Here is a 21,722-nt window from a genome sequence, read left to right as displayed (position 1 = left end):
AAGAAATAAAAAGTCATTTTTGAATCTATTAAAAACTTACATTTATTTATTTAACCATCCATTTAATAAACAATAATTTCAAAATTTATTTATTTATTATTTTTTTGTTTTATGTAATTTATTTTTGTTACTCGCTTTATCATAAAACTTGAAAACAGCGTATTCTTTAGAAACCGCGAGTTCTTCAGAAGATGATGGCCATTGTATATATGTATTTACTCGTAAACAACATCACTTAGAGGCTTTATTTTACAAGACTTAAATCCGCAAATTCTTCAGGAGATGATCGCCATTGGTGCTTTATCATAAAACTTGAAAACTTGAAAGAAGATAATGGTAACAGCAATGCACCTGGTGCTAATAATTGTTATTTACCATATATGTATTTTCAAATAGATGTTATATTAGCTTACATTTTTAAAGATGTAAGGCAAAGGAAAGGCAGAACTGTCAAAACAGACCGTTCTGAGCATTTCAAAGTTTTGTTCATCTAATAACAGTTTTCTGGGACCGTTTCATACAAACGGTCCCAAAAATCGGTTTTTTAAGGACCGAAAAAATTTATTGACAGTCGAGAACGGTCAACCGAAAACCGTGCACACGCCGTCGGCGCACATCAAGTAAAAAAAAAAAAATAAATACATTCTTTTTGTGCAAGCCGTGGCGGTGCGAAATATATTTATTTCCATATTCCTTGCGCTTACTTCCGCAGCTTAGCATCCAACTGCAAATATCTTGCAGAACATTTTATTCCGGATTTTCGTTATTTACTCGCACATCAAAGCAGTTGTTCCTAAAACTTTTTAAATTTGTACAACTGTTCCGTTTAAACATATTCCAAAAGTAGACCGGAGCTACGGCGCTAAGAGCGAACACAAGCGGACCGCTTGCAATTGTCTAAAACGAGGAAACGAAGTAGTCATTGGGATATACTCATTTTTTCTTTGGTTTTGTTTTTTAAAACAAAATCAAATTAATTCGTTTCGATTTTTTTCGCGTCGCATACATTGACATTGTTGACATTCTGCAATTAGAATTTTTTGATATTTTTGGGGCCGCACCTGTATCTATCAGAAGTTAACGATTTCATGGTTCGGTTTTTTTGTAAACCCACCCCGGTGATCCGCACTAGCGTGATTACATCCAGGAGATAAAACAAAGTTATCGGTTCCGTCTGCAAATAAAACGCGATCACTATCCGCATCTCCTCGCGCGCGCACCTCAAGCCCAGTAGCTCCAAAATCAATATCGAAGGCAAAGAGCGAAACTTCATTAGCCACCCAAGAAGGTGACAAGAAGTTGTCTGTTCCTACGAGCCATCAGAAACGATTGTCTCTAAGTCCGCTTACGCCTAAGGTTAGGTCGCAAATCCAGACCAGTCCGTAAAGTCGCTAGCAACTCGTTCTCAGTCAAAAATGAGCAACGACATTGCAATTGCAGCCCTTGCGCGGCTTATCACGGTGTCCGACCGTATGACCCATTTTTTTAGCGACCATAGAAACTCCAGGAGCTGCAGCTCCGTCCGTCCACACCTGCAAAGTCCGTAAGGAACAAGTCCGTTCACTCTGGGACAAAGCCGAGAAAGATTTCCAGCATTACGACTGAAGGAGCGGAAGATATTCGGCGACTCTGCACCGAAAATATGAATATTGCTATTCGGTGTACGAGGAGCTATCGGTTCAGCTCAGCAAGCTAATGGACCAAGCCACTTTGCAGCATTCGACAACGAGCGCCACTAATCAGTCCACTTACATTCAGTCAGGTTGCCGGTTACCGCAATGCGATACTGAAGTATTCGAGGGAGATTATCTAAAATGGCCAAAACTTAGGGACCTTTTGATAGCAGTTTATGTCAACAATCCTAGGTTGACACCGGTCGAAAAACTTTTTCATCTCAACGGTAAAACTAGCGGCGAGGCTAAAGCAATCGTAGCCAAGTCCCCTCTCACAAATGAGGGTTTCGATTCAGCATGGGCAGCGTTCAAAACCGTTTCGAAAATAAGAGACTGCTAGTAACAGCCAACTCACACTCCTTTTTAATTTGGGGTCCGTCAGTTCCGAATCAGGCCAGGCTCTGAAAGATCTTCAGAACACAATCCAAGGGTGTTTGAACGCTCTGGCTCATTCCAACAGTTCCACAGAGAACTGGGGCTGTCTCCTGGTATTCCTGTGCGCCAGTAGATTACCAAAACTGACCCTCTCCTTAAGGGAGCAGTCCCTTTCATCCAAGTCCGACATTCCGACTTGGAATGAGATGGTGACCGATACCGAACGCTAGAAGCGACTGAGGATATGAAACCAAGCCGCAGCAATCACTCTACCACTAAGAGTCGACCCGTCTCCAGAAAGCTCAACTTCTTCGAAGCTAAGGTGGTCACAAAACCAAATAATTGCGAGCTGTGCTTAAAGGAGAGTCATCCAGTACGCTTATGCCAGCGTTTTCTCCAGATGTCTGTGGATGCGCCAACGAACTACATAAAAAAAAAAACTGCTTTGCCTAAATTGTTTCGCGAGAGGCCACCAGCTACGTGAATGTACTAGCTCTCACAGCTGTTTCACATGTCGAGCGCGGCATCATACGTTGCTGCATCAAGGCAACCCCAATTCCCGTGGGTCAACTGTCGGAAATAGTTCTTCTGCAAGCCCACAAAATCCAGCTGTACAGAGGGCCGCCAACGCACTATGGGTAATTTGACCACTTTTTGTGGCATTAATTAATAACTCGAAAACGAAGCAACATTTTTGGGCTCTGTTTTTAGAATTAAGTTAATAATAATGAAATCTATTAATTTTATCTAAAATGGGCGTGGTCGTCATTTTTCTTAATTTTTTTTAATTTTTTTTTGTTTTGTAAGATTAACTGTAATATAATATTATTTTATAAAAAATAAAAGTGGTCCTACCTTTTTTTTTTAACGAAATCTAATTTTGTTTATTTTTCCACACATTTTTTCAAAGATATACAGAATAAGAAGGTTCAGGAAAGTAGGAAAACCTGTAATAGAAAATTCTAGAATTTGGTTTTCAATAATGTGTTTATTTTGCCCACCTATTGTTCATTGTCTTCGTTTTCCATCTGAATATCCCATGAACCTTCAAAAAGATTATCATCCACTCCATAATCCTCCAACTCGCCAGTACTTTTCAGTTCGCAAGATAATAAATTTAAAACCTCACTTGGAAGGTTTAATGTGAGATTTGATATTCGGCTACATTTTCTGGCATGATGCAATCGATCGGATTTGTATATCTTATTTCGGGACTCGGCACCTTCTTCTCCAAAGTAGCCCACTGGAAGGACAGTGTTCTCAATAATATCGGCCGAGTGTACAAGGATTTTGTGTACAGTTGCTGTCATTGGTAACCAAGGATATTTGTCTATTATAATTTCCGCAGTTCGGTAGCAGAAACTTTGAAATTTAGTAACCTCTATTGGCAATTGACTTGACAGACAAATCAAAATAGTCCCCAGGTTTTTAATGAGCCTGAGATCAATTCCAGCTATTTTCGAAAATGTTTCAGGTTCACTAAAGGCTCGGCGGGCGGTGTTTCCAACATTGGTGCTGCCAAAGCCCCCAACTTTTGGTTGATCTACTCTCAGTTACAACTGCTTCCAAAACGTATCTTGAATAACCGATTTTCTTAAAGCAACTTCTCTTTTGTCATCATCGTTTTCGTATTTGGCACTTGTAACCGGCATGCAACACAAAGTAAAAAAGACGAATCCAGCAGTGCAATGGACTTAAGCCGTAATTGAGGTTCTTCATTACTGGGAGGAACTTTTCGCATTTAAAATGTTTATTGTTTAGGAAATCCTTGGGTGTTGCCCCACAAATCGGACACGCTTGAGAAGAATTAGTTCCAGTCAAGGCGTTCAGAACTTTTCCGTCGATAACCGTTAAGTATAGACGGAACCTTGCGTAAATAATTTTTCCGTCACCTAAAGTTATTTTACACGACTTTAAATTATTTATCTGCCCCTTTAAATATTCATTTTCATTAAGGATTAACTCTTTACTTTCTTTCATAAAAGCTAATTTCAATGGGCGGCAAAAACGAATGAGTTGCGGTGTCTTGTTGTTCCACAATATGTTGCTAGAGGCGTCTATAAGTCTCAAGGGTGTTACTGTAGTAGCAAAAATACTCGAGTCGCCATTGAAGGGTTGCTCTGATGAGTATCCTTGTTTGTAGTTTGACTGCCCAGAGCTACCATCAAACCCGTAGCTTAGAATCAGATCTGCCGCTAGGAAATCTGTGCCCTGATTTCGCATCACGGTCAGAAGTACTTCTTCTTGCAAGCATGCAATTCGAGCTGCCGTGTGATCAACAAGGTTTTGTAGAGGTACCTCTGCCTTTGTATCTGAAATTCGTAAATCAGTGGGCCGGCAATTCTTTTTCTGATCGGCCACGTCGTGTATAATGGATATATGTTATTTTTGGATTGCTCCCTGATAGCGCAATATTGCTGCTTAGTTAAGCCCTGGTCTAAAATGAGAGCTAAAGCCTCGTTAGTGGAAACTTTTGTTGGCTTGGCAATAGGCTGACTTAAAGCTTTTCTGATAAATTTGGCTTTTTCCGGACATAAAGCCAGCAACTTTAAAACGTAAGCCAAGTCAGGTTGTGCGCGCTTCCGAGCAGCTGCGCTTGCAGCTTGAATTAATAAACTAACATTGCGTGCCTTAAATGATGCTAGATCGGAAGCTTCTTTTCTCTGGGTTTTTTCCTTTTTTGATAGGTAAGACAGAGCTGGCCGTCCAACAGGTCCTTTTCGTTTTTGAATGGGTACAACTGTATGGGAGCTTAGCCAAGAAGAATGACATCGCTTGAATTGCTTTAAGTTTATTTTAGCCTTTAGCCAGTAATCGCATATTTTATAATAAATGATTTTACTTCTAGCTTCTAAAAGAGAAAGTGCGCAAAAGTGCACTTTTATACTAACTGAGTATAATAAGAATTGACTACTCTACAATATAAAACAAGTTTTAGAGCTGGAAAAAGCTGGACTCACTTTGTAGCTCTATTTAAAGATTATAATTTATTACATGTTTTAAGTTTTTTTAAGGTTAGAACTTACACAAGATTATAGGGACACCACAATCAAAATCTACAATTCACGATCACAAACACATATTACTAACCACTCCATTACAAACCACTGCCCGGCGTACAGAATTATTTCGCAACCGGTGCAAGAGCGGTTTTGCTAGGCACGGCCATTATCGACATATGCCACTTGGGCACGAACTACAGGACTCGCGCTCTAATAGACTCGGGTTCTGAGGCTACGTTTATTACGGAACGCCTGTTCAATCTATATAAGCTGCCATTCCGCTTCATTCAAGCCCAAGTTTCCGGTTAGAAAAGTTAGAAAAACTTCTCACTAAGTTTTGGGAGCTGGAGATCATACCCACTAAGAGGGTAATGGATTCCTATTGCAAGACCAATTTTCTCCAAACTACCACTAGACACGCAAGCGGGAGATACGTGGTAACTTTACCGTTTTGCGAACCGGAAAATTGCGGATCCCAATTGAGTCACTTGCGATCCAGTGCCCTAGCTCAGTTTCTTAGAAACGAAAACCGTTTGAAAAGAGACTTTCCATTAAAAAAAAGTTTGACTCAGTCATTCAAGAGCATTTGCATCTGGGTCACATGAGGGAAATTCCCCCGTCGTACGATTCTCCAAACTATTATCTTCCACACCACGCGGTGATCAAACCCGAGAGTACCACCACCAAACTTCGCGTGGTATTCATTGCCTCTAGCCCTTTAGCAAATGGGACAAGCTTGAACGATATTCTTCATGCTGGTCCAGTCTTACAATCTGATTTAACCATTCAGATCTTGAAGTGTCGTTATTTCCAATACATAATCAACGCAGATATTACCAAAATGTACCGTCAAATCTGGGTCGATCCCAAGCATACGCCATTCCAAAGTATTTTATTTCGGAATAAAGAAGAAGAGGTAAGCGATTTCGAATTAAAAACCGTTACCTTTGGTGTCAATTGTGCACCATTTCTAAAACTCCGCGTACTCCAACGATGACAAAGAAAAGGACTTCCCTATTCGTCACTTTATGTACGTAGACGACGTTCTGGCAGAAACCACTTCCATACAAGAGGCTCGACTTGCAATCAGCGAGCTTCGCCACGCTTTCAGCCGCGCCACTTTCTCATGAGGAAAATAAAAAAGCCAACCAGAAACGCATACTCGAAGATATCCCAAACGAGCATATACTCCACGAAGACTTTCGAGATCTTCATTCCGAAAACTTTCCCAAAACACTTGGTGTTTGGTGGAATGCGCCCTCGGACGAGTTCTATTTTGTTCCACCGCCAGTTTCGATTCAATCCACTCATACGAAGAGAGAGGTTCTTTCCCAAATTGCGAAGCTTTTTGACCCAGCCGGATGGCTGTCCGAGATGATTGCAGCTATCCTTCCGAATATGCCAATTTCCAATTCCAACATTTTCTGCTGGACTGATTCCACCGTCGCCCATGCATGGTTGAATAAGCCGGCATGCCACTGGACCACTTTTGTAGCCAACCGAGTGACCAAGATTACTCAGGTGACGAGCGCTGAGCATTGGGCGCATGTGCGACCTGAGCACAACTCTGCGGACCTGGCCAGTCGAGGCGTTTCGCTGCGGGAGCTGGTGCATAGCCAACTCTGGTGGGAAGGACCGGGCTGGTTACAACAGCCAACGGACAAGTGGCCAACACGGGGTCTTGAGCCTCCAGTCACAGACTTAGAGCAGCGTGCTGAGAAGGTCAATTTTGCAAAGGCCCCAGACCGAAGATTTGCTGGAACGATTCTCCGCGTTGGACAAGGCTTTGTGGGTCCTTTCGTACGCATTACGATTCATTTAACGCTGCCGCAAGATGCCGAGGGACTCTGCTGATCGACCCACCAAGGAAGAGGCCCGGGAAGCTGAAATAGTCCTCATTCGTTATGCTCAGCGGGGAGAATATTCCCAAAAGCTCCAATTCCTAAGCAATAAGCGTCCGATTCCAGTTTCCAGCCCGATCGCCAACCTGTTTCCATTTCTAGACCAACAAGGCCTGTTAAGGGCATGTGGTCGCATTCAAGCCTCAACTGCCCTTCAGTATGACGAGCGGCATCCTATTATACTGCCATAAAACTGTCGGTTAGCTCGTCTTCTGTTTTTCACACCATATTTCCCAGCATGGCGGCAATCAACTAGTGGTACGCCTCATCCGATCGAAGTATTAAATTCATAAAATTTCATGCAGACGATCAAAGAAACCTATAGCCTCCAGGGACTCTTGTGGCGGTTCATTCCACCAGGAGCTCCACATATGGGAGCATTGTGGGAGGCTGGAGTAAAAAGCTTCAAAGCACTCTTCTACAAGCCAACGTCAAGTCGGAAGTACACGTTTGAAGAGTTCGCCACTCTTCTCGCCAAAGTTGAAGCATGCCTCAATTCCAGGCAGTTGTCTCCCATGTCCGAAGATCCTTCTGAATTATTGGCATTCACGCCAGGCCACTTTCTAATTGGGGGGCCGTTGCTTTCCACAGCTGAGCCCGAAATTAAGGGCGAAGTGCAGTCGATTACAATAGTTCAGCAAAAAAAAATAAACATTGGGACCAATTTTGTTTGATTAGTTTCGAGTTGCTGATTACGCTGAACAAATAAAAAAAATTCTCAAAGAACCGTTCTGAAGATATTCGCAAAAAACCAGATTTTCAGAACTTCTTTCAAAAGCCCTTAAACTAATAAACGTGTAACTTACACTATTTAAAAGGCAATAGATGCACCTTTCCGAAAAGCTATTACTCGTTGTGATCGGGTCGCAATTAATGTAGGTACAACCCGAGAAAGTAAAAAAAAAAAATTAATTTCTGGCGTTTTTTTGTTATAGCTAGTTTTCATTTACTTAAAAAAAATACAAGTAAAAATGTAAAAATTATTTTGAGCTTTTAGATCTAAAGGCTCTTTTGTTGTTAACAAGTTAAGGACATTTATTTGCAAATGGAGTGCAAATTCTAGGAGATATGCACTTTAAGTGAAACAACACTTGAAGGCCCTGCATCAGCAGTTCAGTGCGCGATGGAAAGAGGAGTACTTGAAAGAACTTTACAAGCACAATACGTGGCAGAATCATTCCAAAGACATCCAAGTCGATGATATGGTGGTCGTCAAAGAAGACAATATGCCATCAAACGAATGGCGGCTCGGGAGAGTTATATATTTTCTTCCAGGAGCCGATAGTTGAGTTTGCGTAGTAAAGATCCTTACTGCTCGAGGGACAATAACACGTCCCATCCACTAACTAACTATTACTTCTTTCTATGGAGGACAAGGCATTCTCCACTTTTCAAAAATAGTGCCTTCTGTCCTTGTGTTTCAAAATCCGTTCACAATTGATACTTAATTCTCTTATCATTTTTTATTAAAGCATCAACACCATGGCTACACGTCCTCGCAGCGCCCAAACTTTGGACGACAGACGTTCACGAGGTACTCGATCCTACCGCTGCCGAGTCTGTCGGGGAATCCATCCTCTACGGAAGTGCACCCGCTTTCTCAGGCTCAGCACGGAGAAGCGGCTCCGCGCCGTCCTCATCAATAAATATTGTCCTCATCAATTGTCGCAGTAGCGACATGTGCAAAAAGTGCAGGCAGAACCATCCCAAGCTGCGCCACCTGCACGAGATGTCCGAGATGTCGTTAACTGCCCATCCAGCAACGTCGTCAGCCGCCGTCCCCGCCACGCCGCCAATCGCCTTTCCCGCATCACCCCGACGTAATCCGGACCGGGTTCCCAAATATACGTGGTGGGCTGCCCGTCGCACAGGGCACAGTGTTTGGATGGGTCGTGTCTGGAGCATGTAGACACGCCTAAGGATTAATCCGTTTCTACGTTCGCCCGCTCAAGGGGGGGAGAATGTTAAATGTCTCTCCACTCCGCTCTCCAAGCGGCTCTTGGAACTTCCACCCTGTAGTTTTAAGTTAGTTGTAATTTACCAGTGTAACCGCAACAACGCAAACCAGTGAATAAACCGAGAAGTTTTTTTATAACGTGAAGAGAAATTCGGCCCGCGTTTTTAATTAATCAACACACCCCTGCTGGAAGAACCGCCCCACTCCATTTCAACGGGTATTAGATAGGCGGGACACCAACCCGACTTTAGCGTTCTCTCTTGTTTAATTTCTTATATTCACCGGTGCTCCTGTTATACTTCATAATTTCTTTTATTGTAGCTCGGAGCAATATGTCCACGTTGGCTTAAGGACTCCTTTTACAAAAATATTTTGTTCTCTAATTTTAGTTTTGTAATTTTAGCTTCGATTTATATATATGCATATGTTTACGCCAAGTGTGTCGTCTATCAAAGTGGACTCCCAGTTTTTTTTTTATTAAGAATAGTTATACCCGTTACTCGTAGAGTAAAAGGGTATATTGTATTCGTGCAAAAGTATGTAACAGGGAGAAGGAAGCGTTTACGATCCTATAAAGTGTATATATTCTTGATCAGGATCACTAGCCGAGTCGATATAGCCATGTCCGTCTGTCCGTCTATCTGTCTGTCTGTCCGTCCGTATGAACGCTGAGATCTCGGAAACTACAAAAGCTAGAATGTTGAGATTTTCCGTACATAGTCTTGGGGTTCCTACAGAGCGCAAGTTTATTTCAGCCGAGCGCCACGCCCCCTCTAGCGCCCACAATCGCCCACTAATGATTTTAAAATGTGTCTGGCGCCACCACCTTTAAAGATTTCCGAGAAGTATAAATGCAATTTTGTTGTGTATATTTATACCTACCGAAATGAAGCAGACATTTTTCAAATTGTATACATCCATATTCCTCGCGCACCCCCTAGCGGAGTGACGGGTCCCGACTATAGCGTTCTCTCTTGTTATAAATGACCTTCGTCGAGTAATTTCAAACTCTTCCATCCTCATTTATGCTGCCGATGTTGAAATCAGTTTGTCCTATTCAGATTGTTACCCGCACACGCGCCTTCAGCTTGACCTTGATGAATTCCAGAATTGGTGCCAAAGTGCTCTTTTTTTTAACCGTAAAAAATGTAAAGTTATGATTTTTCATACCCTTGATCGAATTTTTGTGACAAATGACCTTGGTGTTCACAAACTGTGTTTCAATAATCATATTACAGCCATGGTAAACAAGGCCAAGGGTGTCTTAGCATTTATAAAACGATGGTCCAAAGAATTTGATGACCCGTTTACTACCAAGACTCTGTATGTATGTTAGTGCGTCCGATTTTGGAGTATTGTTCTTGTTTTTGGAGCGCACAATACATAGAACAAGAGGTTATTATTGAATCTGTTCAAAAGCAATTTTTAATTTTTGCATAGCGTAATTTAAAGACGTAAACCATAATAGTTATCCTACATTATTCCTCTTCACAAAAAAGGGTTGAAGGTTTGTCCACCGAAGTAGGCTAAAATTAATTGGCATGCCTTCTCTATATCATCGACAAATTTGTAATGGCGTTATGTTTGTTCATAAGCTTCTTCTTGAACCAGTCGATTCACAAACTCTGCTTTCCTATATGGATCTTACAGTTCCTTCAAGATTTACACGCACGTTTCGACCTTTGCGCTTACCAATATATGATGGACGTTGATGCACTACGAGCAGTACAGACACCAAGCACGTGATTGTTACGCGCGGGATGCTCATTGATAGATGTATTCTTTGTTAGTGATTTGTCAAAAGTTCTTTTATATGACCAAATATGTGTTCCTGCTTTTTTCAAACATGACCTGATATTTATGACGTATGATTTTATCTCTGACAACATGCCATCTGTAATTAGCTATAGGGATTATAAGTCACTAAATTACGACAACTTGCAGGCTGAATTTGATCATTATGACTGGACTTTCATTTACAACTTGACTTCTGCTGAAGACCAACTATTACTTTTAAACTCTAATGTTAGACAACTATTTGAGAAGTGTGTCCCAGCTAGAACTAAAATTCTAAAGCCAGCAGACCAGCCTTGGTTTACTTTAGAAATAAAGGGTCTAATTCGATTGCGGGACGCAGCCTTTAAGCGCTGGAAACGATATCGAACTGACCATTTGTACAATAATTTTAAACAGATCAAAACTGATGTCACAAGAAAGATAGCGGTCTCCAAAAGAAGTTTTTATAACCATAAATTTGTAAATGCATATATGTTTGGTCAGGTTTGGAAGGAGCTTAGAGGTATGGGGATAGGCAAACAAACTCAGGCTGCTAGGTCAGACCTAGATGTGGATGCTCTCAAGTTTGCTCGCGTCAATTCTTCTAGTCCTCCTCAAAATATGTACCTGAATTCGACAACCATCTGTGATAATATCTTTAGCTTTATGTGTGTTCGTCCAAGTGATGTTCTTGAATGTTTACTAAGTGTTAAATCCAATGCAGAAGGTCTGGACAACATCAGCCCCAAATTTGTAAAAATATTGGTACCAAAGTTAAATTATCACATCTCGTATATCTTTAATACCATATTCACCACTTCTACTTTCCCCGATGTGTGGAAAAGGGCTAAGATACTCCCGATTCCTAAACCTAAAAATGAATTTCGTTTCATCTCAATACTCCCATTTCTGTCCAAGTCATTTGAACGCCTGGTTGCCCAGCAAATTCAGTCATAGTAAAGTGACACCTTTTAACCCTTCTTGACTTTAGCAAAGCTTTTGACTCTATTGACCATGTGATTCTTTGTACCAAACTGCGAACGCTGTATAGTTTTTCTCCATGTGCAATAAAGCTTCTCCAAACCTACCTTACAAACAGATTGCAGGCAGTTGTCTCGGGAAATCTCAGATCTGATCCCTTGCCCCTAGCACATTGGGTCCCACAAATGTCAGTATTAGGCCCATTGCTCTTCTCCTTATACATCAATGATCTTCCTAAATGTATGTCTGACTGTGATGTACACCTTTATGCAGATGATGTCCAGCTATATGTAAGTCGTCCCTTACGCCAAATTAATGAATGTATTAGAATTAGCAACAATGAAATCCAAAAAAAAAGTAATTGGGCGGAGGCGTACGGGCTGCATCTAAATCCCATTAAAACAAAATACCTATTCATAACATAAGTTGATATTCAGGAATGAACCACGGTACCTAACTAAACTCTTGCAAATGTCAGTCTCTGCTAGAACAAATAATATTATTTCCAAACGATTAAAACTAGGATCGGCAGAAAAGCACTTCTTTATCCAAACTGTTCGCTACTGGAATGATCTTCCAAATAATCTTAAAAACATTAAAAATGATACAAAATTCAAAACTAAATTTTTTTCTCACCTTCAAGGCACACTCTAATTTTAACTTTAATTTTTTCTATAACTTCTTTTTTTGTTTTTGTTTACTAACTTCAACTTTAATTTATAATTTCTGAAAATCCACAACTTCTTGTACGTTTAAATTTTTTGTTTTTCAAATGACTACCCTATATATTTTTGAATTGTAATAAAAATGTTTGCTTATGTTTGTTTGCTTTTAAGATTTTATAATGTTAGTAAGTAAGACAAAATGACTAATGTAAAAATATTGTACCCGAAGTGACTGGTGCCATAACTAAAGGCATCACTTAGCCTGTAGCACTCAGATAAAACCAAAATAAAATCAAAAAAAAAATATAAGCGTAAAGAAGCAATTAGGAGTGAAGCAGATGAGCTAAAATATTAGTTTTTACTACCGGGATAGAAGTTGAGATGCAAATTAAATGAAAAAGGATGTTATAATTATTACAAAGAACGCGAAAGGGCTCGTGCAGACTAAAATTTGATGTACAACGTGGTAAATTAAGAGGATGATAATTTCGTGTTCGTCTAAAGCGAACATTAAAAGTTAGGCGGCTTACAAGTTCTACAGAATCAATATCACCACTTATAAGATTATGCATAAAAATAGTACCAAGCATTATTCTACGATTTGCAAGTGTTGGTAAATTATGCAATAATAATCTACATTGGTAGGAAGGTAGCATTACGTTTTGATCCCAGTTCAAACTACGAAGAGCAAAAAGAAGGAATTTTTCTTGTACCGACTTTATACGGTGAATGTGCACTTGGTATTGTGGGCTCCAAACCGAAGAACAATATTCCAATATAGGGCAGACAGAAAGGTAAAAAGTAATATGGTTATATAAGGGTCGTCAAATTCTTTTGACCAACGCTTTATAAACCCAAAAACACTCATAGCTTTGTTGACAGTCAGCATTATGTGGCAGTCAAATTTAAGCTTCGGATCCAGAAGAACGCCTAAATCATTTACTGAGTATATACGGTCAAGTGGAAAATTCTGAAGCAAATAACTTATAAACATAGGAGTACCCCTATGAAAGGTCATTAAGTTACATTTTAGGCAGTTCAAATCTAAGAGGTTATTTTCACACCATACTTGAAAATTATCAATGTCTGATTGTAAGCCGAAACCAGACTCTTTATTATTGTATGTCAAACAAAGCTTAACATCATCAGCATACATTAGTACACGAGAATTTGTTATGATAGAGGGAAGATCGTTAATAAACAAAGTAAACAGCAAAGGGCCCAGATGACTACCCTGGGGCACTCCAGATGTCACGTGGATCTTTTTAAAAACAGCGTTCTTAAATATAACCCTCTAAATCCTCCCATTCAAATAACTTGAAATCCAAGTTAAAAGATTACAAGGAAACCCAAGCAAGTCTAGTTTGAATAAAAGAAGAGAGTGGTTAACGGAGTCAAAGGCTTTACTGAAATCTGTATATATAACGTCGATCTGCATTTTATTGTTAAATCCATTTATTACAATAGATGACAATTCAAGTAGGTTGGTGGTAGGTTACCTATGCTCAACACGAACCTTTTCATGTTCTTTGCAATAATTACAATACTTTGCCTGATATCCTGTCCCCGAAGGTAACTTTAAGTTCTTTACCGTGTAAAATTTACAACTACCTAATTTCTAACATGTTCCTAAGAGAAGAAGGTAAAATAATACCCTCTGCAAGGGTATAATAATTTCCACTTCTGCATATGCATGTGGGATGTGTTTGCTTTTGGGAAGCGACCATCCACAATTCCACAGTTTACTCAAGACAATACCTTTAGAGCTAAACGTGACATACGACGATAAGCTGAATAACCCATATGAAGAAGCAAAGACGAAACACTAGAAGGGAGAGTGACAAAAGACGAGAAGAATAAGAAGAAAGACGAGAAGACGACGAGTAATGACGGACGAGTTGAGTTCGAGCCTTTGAAGAGAACGGAGGCGTTGGCAAGAAGACGAAGGAAGACATGTGAAATTCAAAATATCTTTATATACTTTATTTTATACTTATCAAACAGTTTACGTTTGGCAGTCAAAGCGATCGGTCGTGTTTTCTCCCAAATCGAACTTAACAGCGTGTCAAGCTTAAGTGACAAACAAACATTCGAATGCAGCTATATAAAGCTATAATAACGCTCTGCTAGCAATGCGGGATCCTCCAGACATCTGGAGGGGAAAGCCTTCACCTACCAGTAAATTCTTGGTCGTAACCAGAATTAATGATGTAGAAACCCAATCCGAAGTCCCACCAACCCTAGCAGGTGTTTCACCATTCACTATTAAAAAAAATCATCGATCTTACATGTGGAGGTGAAATAGTGAGCTGCAAGAAAACACGCGATGGAAATCTCCTCGTTCAAACAAAAGATCAACAACAAGCCGAGAAATTAATTAAACTTACCAACATCCCTAACTACATACCAGTAGCAGTATCCGAACATCGTACGATGAATTACTCAAAGGGAGTAATATATTCAAACGATCTTCGAGGTATAAAAGAAGAAGAAATCCTAGACAATTTAAAGTCCCAAAAAGTCTGCGAAGTCAAAAAAATCATGCAGACAGTATATGGCAGCGACCCAACCGAGACTGGACTTCTAACATTCGCCAGACTAGATTTGCCCGAATACGTATATATATATTGGATACGAGAGAGTCGAAATTCGTCCTTATATTCCTTCCCCAATGCGATGCAATAACTGCCTACGATTGGGACATCTACCAAATTCCTGCAAAATTTCAGAGAACTGCTATAGGTGTAGCCAAACCAACCATATCGACCTGGCTAAAGGTGAAAAGTGTGAGCGTGCCGCAAGCTGCATAAATTGCACTGACAAAAACCTTCCTAACTCCGACCACCATCCCAGAAATAGAAAGTGTCCAGTATTTCTCACGCACAAAGAAGTACAAGCCATCAAAACCCTTCAAAAAGTTGACTACAAAACGGCCTGGAACATCCTCAAAACCTTATACGCATCGGCTGCTAACGCCTCTAATCAAAGATATTCCCGACCTCAACAGCTTAGCCAGAACACACCATCCACTTCAGCTTCAACCTCTTATAACACATCACCAACAACAAACACAGGCAGAAACATAATTACTTACGACGACAAGGAAGACGAAGCAATGTCGACAGACCCTGGCGAAGAACCTACTATCAACGGTAAAACAAACAAAATCAACATCCTGCCAAGAACCATAAGCAACAAAACTAAAAGACATTTTATTAACAAAGATAAATCGACCACTATGTTAACTAGATCTATGATTAAAAATATCACTAGCTCAAACGCAACAAACAACTAATAGCGAAACCTAGCGAACACTCCATACCCTATAATATTAAATATGGCACTTACTGTATTACAATGGAATATCAATGGCTATTTAAATAATTATAATGAACTACTAATCCTCTTAAAACTACACAAACCCAACATCATTTCACTACATGAAACTCACATTACACTCTTTCAAAAATTTACTATCCCCGTTAACTTCAAAATGTATAACACAATTTCGGCTACAGCTAAAGGGGGAGTTGCTTTACTGATCCACAAATCAGTGCAGCACAAACCAATCACTGCAGGTCAAGTTTTCGAAACTACTGGACTAGAAATACAGTCCCAAAAAAAGCTTAATATTTTTTCAGCCTATATACCACTAACATCCACCATTTCAACGGACTCAAAACCAGAAATGATCTGGAATAAAATAAGACAATTCTGTGGGATTCACAAATCAACACACATACATTGTATCCAGGACAACACTACTAACACAATGGTATCAAAACCAGAAGATATTGCTACAGCTTTTGCCAAACATTGGTCATCTCAATCCGATGATCAAAACTTCTCTCAAGCATTTCTAGAAGCAAAACACAACACATACAGACAAAACAACGATGAACCACCAAAAGAAACAGCAGACTTCATGGAACGAGTCATTGACTATCTTGAATTTTCTGTAGCTTTAAACAGTCTAAAAGGTAATACGCCTGGGAATGACAAAATCAATTATACAATGATTCAGAAATCGGCAAAAACAGTTAAACTTAGAATAATAAACTTTTTCAACTCAATCCAAAATTCATTTATCCCTCAGGCCTTTAAAATTAGTACAATAGTCCCAATTCATAAACCTGGCTAAGATAAAACAACTATTGGATCATACAGACCTATCTCCCTTAACCCTTGCATCTCTAAAACGCTTGACAAAATCATCTCAAAACGACTCTGGTGGTTTGTTACTTCCAACAAACTTCTGAACAGTCGTCAAATTGGGTTTAAAAAGGGAAAATCTGTGAAAGACTGTCTATTATATGTAGATGCTCTGATCAACAAGGCCCTTTCAGAAAAAAGACACGCCTCAATCATATCTCTTGACTTTGAAAAAGCGTTCGAAAAAGTAGGTTTACACACGATTAAAAGTCAATTGATAAAATGGGGCTGTGGGCCAAGATTACTCAAATACGTAACCCAGTTTATGACAAGTCGAAAAATCAGAGTTAAAGTCAACCACAGCCATTCTCTAATACAACCACTCCACAACGGGATCCCGAAAGGATCCCCTCTATCTGTTATTCTTTTCCTCATCGCATTTAACAGCCTATCAGACATAATAAGCAAACACAAAAAACTTAACTTCACAGCATTTGCAGATGACTACAACATTATAGTTGACCTTAAAAAAACAGAAAGACCAATCTATACACCTAAACGATCTTTTTGAGGACATCAACAACTGGAGTAATTTGTCTGGAGCGTCGCTATCGGTCTCCAAATGCAAAACATATGCACATTTGCAGAAAGCACAACTGTCACTCTCAACTTTCTTCACAGACAAACTCGATATGCACAGTACCGGAACTAACGATGTTAGGCTTATCCTTCGACTCAAAACACAAAAGGAAGCCCCATATAAACAAGTTAGCAAAATCCCTAACTAATTCTGTCAATATAACTAAAAGCCTCTCAAACGATAAATATAACACTCAACCACTGACCTTAGTTCAAATTGTCAAAAGCATTTGCCTGTCAAAAATAGACTACGGCTTACCATTATATGGTAGTGCACCGACAACATATATCTAGAATCTAACATAGCACCCTTAGGGCCGTTTTCTCGTCCGTCCTGCAAAGTAAAATTTAGCTAATAGAAGGATAAAAAAAAACTCAAAATAAAAGGCGCACTAATTTGAGACTGGGTGGCAGCCCCACAATAGAAGAGTTAACTAATTGTCAAAAATTAATCGAAAAACTATCGAAAAATACCATAAAACAGTCATACTAACAGCTGATGATATAAACAAAATTTCAAACTAATAAAAAACAATGTCGGCAGAAAGAAAGTTTCGCGGTAAAAATTATACCGATGAACAGGACACAATTCTTGTAGAACTGGTGTCTTCGGAATCAGAAGCAGAATTATAACTATGATGCAACCTTAAATGCAATTATATGGAAGGGCATCTAAGCAATTTTTTGACATAGGTTTTATTACAACTGAGCACAGACCCTCGAAGATATCCTAAATCAAAAAATTAAATGTTGCTACTTTTTTCAAACCGCTATTGCACAAATACCACCCGTTAAACTCGAAAACTAAGTATGCAGATATGCTTATATCCGTCTATATTAACACAATTTAATGCCCATAGGGCTGCACCAAAAACACTGTCGGCCTGTGTAATCAATACAATATTACCAGAAAAAAAAAATTACAACAAAAAACTTTTAAAAACACGGAGCGGCCGCATTACTACATTACCAATTTTGTGTGGTTTCTCCCTTAAAAAAATCCTAAATTTTTTTCAAGTATGGGGTTTTAAAGAGAAAACTTTGACATCAAAAAAAACCATGAATCCGTTTGCCTGTGATACCTCCGGAACAGTTTAACTTTGGAATTTGTAACGAATTAAACAATATAGCATGTTGCATAGTGTAATCGTTATTTTTTATTTGTTTTATTTTATTTTTATGCTTATTATATTTCTTAAAAATAAAGATTATCATTGAAGAAAAATATAAAAATTGAGATTTAATAATTACCAAGAATTTTTATTATTTAACTTATAATGATAAAAACATTTTGAAGAGGCGTGTAGCAGCTATGCAGTTACTACACGACGACTCCCTAAAATGTTTCCTTGCTGCTGCTTTGATGAAGAAGAACCATATTGCTTCGACCGTCGGCAGCTCTCGTATTTTGCTTTTGCTTCGACTGCAACTGCCCGACTTTTTCAGAAGCAGCAGCAGAAGCAAAAGCAACTTCCTGAAATTTATGCTAGCTGCTGCTTCGACTGTTGCTACCGACTGAAAGCAGCAGCACAGCAGCAGCTAAAAATCAGAAAGTAACGACTTGCTACTGCTTCGATAGTCGGCAGTACTCGGATATTGCTTTTGCTTCGACTGTGACTGAAGCATGGTACAATTATAGAAGGTAGTCTAGTCGGCAAAAAGCAGTCCGTTAACAATACTCACAACAAGTGCGAGTGAGAGGAGTGTGCGTAGTAAGTGCGAGTGAAACGACAATAGAGCTTGTTGTTTAAGGCTTAGTACTCAACCCAACAAAAAGTCGTCCAAAACAAAAAACTTCATATGAAAAACAACGTCAAAAAATTTTGTTTCATATGAAGTTTTTGTTTTGGACGACTTTTTGTTGGGTTGAGTACTAGCCCTAACCCTTAAATGGTGCATGGGGCTTAAATTGTTCATTTATAGTAAAGAGAGTTAAAGTTGTTTATAATTTAATTTTTAATAGTTTTGAATTTGAAATTAATCGTTGTTTTTGTTTTTGTATAGTAAAAAAAAATGCGAATCTTAAAGAAAAATTTCTTAGTATCTAAATTAATGTTTTTGTAGCAGCTATTAACAGTTTCTCCTTTAAATTTTTTGTTATGCTAATATAATCTGAAACGACATGTGAAAAAATACACGCACGTGCTTTCGACAGAGGTTGCAGAACGTCATCTTTACACAAGGGTTAGTAGTCTGAAAAAATTCGTCCGCACACAACCTTTTCCTTTGACAAGCGAGAACGCACTGACAAAAAGCCGAACGATTAGGCAGCGGACGAGACTACCTTCTATAATTGTACCATGGACTGAAGACTTTTTCAGAAGCAGCAGCAAAAGCAACAGCACATATTAAAAAGTTACAGGCAGTCAGAGCAAGAAAAATTAAAAATTATGTGACTTTTGCTACTTCGACTGCAGCATTTTAAACACTGGCAGTCAATTTAGTCAAAAACAAGAAAGGAAGTTAACTTCGGCCAGCCGAAGTTTGTATACCCTTGCCGGTATGCCTACTTAAAATGTTGGGTAATACTATACATAAGCGGACTCACCCCCGAAATTCGCGAAAAAATTATCCTCGATGGACCGCGATTTCTTAAGAATTTACGTGCAAAGAGAATTTGGCGGTCGGCCATGGTTCTCTTGTAATTGAATTTCAAAGTTCCCGGGTTTGCTATAAAAAACAAGGGTGCTTCACAGCTAGTCATATATACAATATTACATATTACCACACTTGAACTTTTTGTAATCCCGCGTACTCTTGCAGTTCTACTCCACGAAACACAATTATTTATAGATTAACTTCAACATAAAACATGGTTCAATAAAACAATTTGATACACCACGAAACAAGATCATTTTCAATTTAAGTCTTTAAAGCAATATTATACATACCTTGACAAATATTTTCCATAACACCAGTTTACAAAAAAAATATTGATGAAAATACGCACTTTATGAAACTATGATTTTCGGTTAAGGTACATCTCCCTGAGTAAGAAAAGGGCATGTTATTCCGCAGGCGAAGCTGCGGGCTACCGACCCCGGTAGTTTATTATATAGCTCTGCCAGTAGCCTTCTGATTCTCTCTCTTGAAGGATCTTCTACAAAGGTTTTTTACACAAAGGTTTTCAAAAAAAATCGCAAATAAAATATAACTATCTTAAAATAAGGGGAATATAATTTAAAAAAAACTCGCCTTTTTTCTTAAAAACAAATATTTAAATTTAAAAAATAAAGAAAAAACTCTTTTCAAGAGGCGAATTGTTTTATGCTGGAAAATATGCCACATGTTTGAAAACGATCGGTAGAGCCGTTTAGAAATGCCAATGAACACGGACTTTCAAAACTTGGTTTCGAGAAAAACTCACCTAAATGTGTAACATGTACTTTCAGGTTTTGGAAACCAACCTGAGGTTACATTTTCCGTGTTGCACTGTGTTACCGAAACAGCACACATTTGGCTTCGCTTGAAATTTTCAATATTAATATTGGCTAGTTAGAGGCGTATAAAGAGTGGGGTACGGGAGGTTAGGCCTTCTCGTTTTAGGATATGTTATAAAAGCTCATATATGTTTTAGACTATTATCTTATGCTATTTTATTGAATTATTTTACACAAGGATAAGGAGGAAATTTTACGACGTTTTTGCTTAGTTGAAATACTATATGTTGAGATGAGCAAATGCTTTTCAAATCAGCTGTTATCGAATGTGGATGTGAATTGTGCTTTGTAGAAACTCGAGTTTACGTATGCATACTCGGTTTAAGATATGTTATAAAAGCTCAGATATGTTTTAAACTATTATCTTATGCTATTTATTGTATTATTCTACAATAAGATTAGGAGAAATTTAACGTCAGTTAAATTCAGTTTTGCCGAGTTAAAATCCCCCTTCGTTAATGTTGAGTTGAGCAACTGCTCTTTAAGTCAAGCGTTTCTCCCGGATAAACTCTATGGCAAGAGGCTATTAGCGGCAACTGTGGAACGGTGGAATATGGAACATGGGGCCAATTATTAATTTTTGATTATTCGGCTTCTGGTGGCCAAACTGAACAATTTTAGATGCGAAATGGTGTAGAATAAAAATATCTATCAATCGATAGGTTGCAAACATATCCGACTTCTAGAAATATATTAAAAATCTTTTTAAAAAATCGGGTCCCCACAATTTTGTTTATTGCTCCCCTCACAGAGGTTGCACCAATATGCACGGTAAACATGGTTATTGGCTGTTAATTCAAGCTTCTTTTCAGAAACTATTATTAAGCTAAAGCCGTCAGTTTTTGAGAAAATCTCCTAACAGTGAATGCACCTCGGATTTTTCCCATACAAAAATAAGGGGACAAATATTTAATTGTACCAACATGCACGGTATATTGGCATATATAAGACTTTCACTAGTTTAAAAATATTATTCTTTTGTTGTCTGATTAAAATTGTTTGAGTTCACCCGCTTTGCATGTAGCATGGTCTTATTGTAAGCCAGCTGGGTTCACAATTTTTTATTGGCACACCGCTCCTGCACATACACAGAAAAAGATAAAATTTCTTATTCTGCGGGCCGCGGCTAAAATGCTAAATCTGGTATTTTTTTGGTCTTTC

The sequence above is a fragment of the Drosophila takahashii genome, chromosome 3R (genome assembly GCF_030179915.1).
Source record: "Drosophila takahashii strain IR98-3 E-12201 chromosome 3R, DtakHiC1v2, whole genome shotgun sequence".
Lineage (NCBI taxonomy): Eukaryota > Metazoa > Arthropoda > Insecta > Diptera > Drosophilidae > Drosophila > Drosophila takahashii.
This window is presented reverse-complemented; position numbering follows the sequence as displayed.